We start from the raw sequence: 4,664 nt of genomic DNA on the forward strand, positions 1-4,664 counted from the left end.
ATAATGGTCCTAGTCTTTGTCACCTCTTTACTCGGGACGAGCAAAGGTTTGGTTTGGGGATATTTGATGTGACCATAATTAGAGCATATTTAGTCCCCGAATTAGCTATGTTCTCATGCTTTTTAGTGCATATTTGGGTCATTTATTGTCTTTAATTCTTTGTTTTGCATATTCTTTGAGGTTTTGTGTCCTTGGTAGGAAAGGAGTGCAAACCTTGCGTTCTCATGGCAAAATGAGGCTAAATTGATTGAATTCAATGACCAAGCATCAAGGAGAAATAAGATTAGAAGGCCTTTGTACATACTATAGTAGATGGGCAATGATGACAAAAGATCCTTGCATCCCCGAGGAAATCCTCATGGATTTTATGAAGAAAAAGGAAGAAAAGAAGAAGAAACAAAACTGCCTGACAATCCGTGTGGATTTCCTTGAAGACGCCCGTCCAAGGCCTACAATCCGAGCGTCTTCCTCAGCTGGACGCCCGGGCAGAATCCCCAGAAGATGCTCGTCTTAACCCTCTGGACGCCCGTCCAGAAGCTGCCAAATCCGCCCGTCCCATGCTAAAGACGCCCGGATTCCCAGACAGTCCCATTTCGTCTTCTACAAGCTTCAAAGAAAGATGCACATCTTTTTCTAAGACCGGTGAAAAAGAGACCGGAGTTTGCCTAGAGACCGGCGATTCCTCAAGGACTTAATCGTCATTTAAGCCCTTAGTAAACCCTAATTTATGTACCTAATCTCCACTATAAATACCCCATTAGTGTAATTAGAAGAGCATGTTCTTCTTAGCAATCTTTAGTGTAGTTAATATCAATCAAATCTCTCTTTAATCTTGTAATCAACATTTAATCAAGTTTTAATACAAGTTTTATTTCCTTAATCTCTCTCTTGTTCATCCTTTATTTTGGGTAATTGAAGATTATTTGGGTTATTATTGGGGGATTGATAACCTTCCAATCAAGCATCAAGTACTTCTTTTATTCTTTGCTTTATTATTGGAATCATTAGTAGGTATAATTCTCTTAATCACTTTTTAATTATTGTTAATCACTTTCATTTATTCATCATGTTTCACTTTGTTGGTATGATTGACAACCTTGCTAGCATGTTCAACATGATAATGAGTGAGTAGTTCCCTTAGCTAGGGTTAATGGGTAATTAGGGGAAACCAACATGGGGAATGATTCATGCTTAAATTAATATGCTTTCATAGTTTATTTGCTTGCTTGTTGTGATCTCAACTTATGCACATGTTATGTTTGATGAAATGTGAGCCTATGAATCCTTGCATTTTTTTACCCATCACCTATCTTTTCAATGAGACTTGTAAGACATAAACCAACTCGAGTCTCATTAGACCATGCATATTGTTGAGTAGGGAAGATTAAGTCGACTTGTAGGTGTTGTACAATCTAATCGATTCGGCTCCGGGACCCAAACTTTCCTAGGATTGTAAGATATAAACCAACTCGATCCATCACAACAATAATTGCTTGCTTATAACTTGAGAATATGTTTGTATGATCAATTCCCATGAATCCCCTATGACCCCATGACACCATAATGCCGTTTATCAATTGTTTACATCCCTTTTAATTCATCTTGCTTGTTTACTTTCATTGCTATTTAGTTTAGTGATCTTCTACTTCAAACCCCAGTTGTGACACCCTTAGACACCGCTAGTTGCAATAGAACTCTCATCTCAATTCCCGTCGCTTGGGATCCGACCTTTACTTGCCTCTTTACTAATTGTAGAGTTGTTTGTGAAGTTATAAATTGTGTTTTGGTCTAGGTGCTCCTAACGACAAGTACTGAAAACTAAACCCCACGAGGGAACACGACCAACTAATCATCTCCAAATCAAACCGCGGAAAAACACCCGTTAGACCGGATACTCGGTCGAGTATTGAGTATACTCGACCGAGTACGCTCTACTCGTTCGAGTATTTGAAGGAAAAGTAGATCTATATACTTAACATATTCATATATGTTTTATGTTAATTTAATCATAAAATTAATTGGTGATGTTATGCATGCAAACTATAAACAATATAAAGAAGAAATCTTTATCTTACATTGGATTTTCGGCTAATTAGGGCACAAGAGAGATCTCCTTCTCTCTTGTTCTTGTGCTTTCCTCAATGGATGAACAAAGATCCAAGTATAGGATCTCTCCTAAAGTTTAATACCCAAAGCACACTCTTAATAAAATTAATATTATGAATACTAGTACAATATTAATTTTGTAGAAAAATTGACCCAATAATATTTGGTTTTTATCTCCTAAAACCGGTTAGGAGAAGATGAGGAAGGAAGGAGAAATGTTTTTACCTCTCTAAAATATTTTGATGAATGAATGAATAATATTCTACAACCACTACATTTTGTTTATATTAGGTAAAATAAGAGGAAAAACCAAAGTGGTTTCTCCTCTCAAAAAACCGGGTGGAAGGGGGATTAGAGGGAGCCAATGTATGCAAGAGTTGGTCTTCACAATGACAACTAGGTGTGCATGGCTAGACAATTAGGGTAATCATTATGCTTACCACTCAAATAATAAACACAATATTATCCTAAATCCACCCTTAATTTCGGTACACTTAGATAATATGGACTCCATATTATCTTTGTCAAAATGTCAATTTGTCTTATGTCACATGTCATATGTTACATAAATTTGTTATGCATTTTTCACATATTAAAAATCAACGTATTAATAAAATACGTCATATACAAAATTGACTTAGTAATTCATAATTACTTGTACCAAAATATCTTACCAATTATAAATCACAATAATTTGTAGTTATAATAATTCATTCAATTTCAATTGTTTCTTTAAACAATAATTTCATCTGAGTAATGAAAAAATTCAATTACTCAGACCGTATCTCATTTAATCAAATTTCAATAAGACACGTAAATATTACTTCCAAAATCGTCCGTCAATTTTAAATAATTTAATTGACTCGTAACGTTATACGATCAATTAATTTATCAATTAAGAGTGTTGCCCTTTAGGTATGACCTAGGGGATCAACTGATCACCACCGTCAAGCACGACAAAGAATGTCAAACTCTAGTCGACCAATCATTACCGATATGTGTGGACCAGTTGACAGTAAAATTATTAATTCCCAATTGTATTCTTTATAATGAGACTTAAACATGTGATCATCATGATCAACAGTTGTGATCACATTATTGTCGGAGGACACATATTCCAACAATCTCCCACTTGTCCTCGACAAGTGTGCGTCACCAATTCTCTTATCCTATTACTATCTCCCACTTAATGCAAGGTGTCTTTCAGGTCGTACTTGCAAGTGATCATATCGAGAGTGGTTTCCTCGATCCGAGAATAATCGATTGACCGGATTTATCCACCATGGATACATTCCGAGCGTGGCCACGCATTTCCAGTTCATTACTCCTCGAGTGGCCCTGAGATATTGTTATAACCCTGACTAGGGGTGGACAATTCCTATCGCACTCATTCCCTTCAACTAGCCACAGCCATCATAACCCAAAATATGCCCATTTGACCCCATTTACGAAGGTCCTAGTAACACAAATCAAAGTTAATCTGAAACTGTTCCATCTTAGGCGAATAGTCTTTAGTCAAAAGAATCGACTCATTTGAATACTATAGCAGCTCTCGCCACGACCAGGCTATATAAATTTGCCAGAACTCTATAAGCGGTCATTAGGCCCGACAAAAAGTTCCTAACAGTCTGCCTATGTGATCGACTAGTCATTTCACATGACTTTATGGCACTTGAACTTGCAATCAATCGCATCACACTCTAGTCACTTCGAGACGTCACCTCATACAAGTAACTATGGGCAAATACAATGCTAATCCGTGTTCACTTAAACGGGGTTCAATTGTCTCTACAACCCATTGGATGTAACAAAGTATAAGGTGAGTTAATGATAACTCAAACGACAAATGTCGACATCACACTCGGGTAGTCAATACAAGATTACAACCTTGTGATGCATATCGTAAGTGTCTAACCACTTGTTGATTTCAATAGAAGTTTAACATGTTACGTGTCCATGTGTTCAAACTTCTTAATCGTATTATCCTTTACATTCATGTTATCACTCATAGCATGAACCTTACCAAGTACACATAAAAGTTCCCGACCTTGGTTTCGGTTCTTCATCTTGAAAGAACTTCCTTATCGATTATCACATAACGAACGAATTTGTGGTGAATGATATAACTTGTACTGATCAAGTGCTCCATCCACACACAATGCACTAGGTATATGTTTTGTAGAGTCTTGCAACAATTTGTCAAGATGATTAGCCTAGCACTTCTCACAAGTCCTAGCATATTAGGAAAGATTAGTTTTGAGCAACTTCTTATTCAACTAAGTATCTTTCCAAACTTCTTATTTCTCTTTTTAGCTTGAAAAGCTTAGGATTCTCATAAATCCTAACATGTGCTCGGATTTTCATTAATATGTGCAACCTCTTGGCACATAACAGAGTATTCTGTCAAACACCGAAATCGCTCATCGAATTCTTCTCGAGAATTCATGATGTTTCTATTATGGCTTACCAATGAATCATCATGCTCTTATGCATATGATTCACCATTGGACATGTGCATGATAATTATAATGGCGGAAACATTAGTTACTAATGATCAT

This window comes from Silene latifolia, chromosome 10, assembly GCF_048544455.1.
Source record: "Silene latifolia isolate original U9 population chromosome 10, ASM4854445v1, whole genome shotgun sequence".
In the NCBI taxonomy this organism is placed as follows: Eukaryota; Viridiplantae; Streptophyta; class Magnoliopsida; order Caryophyllales; family Caryophyllaceae; genus Silene; species Silene latifolia.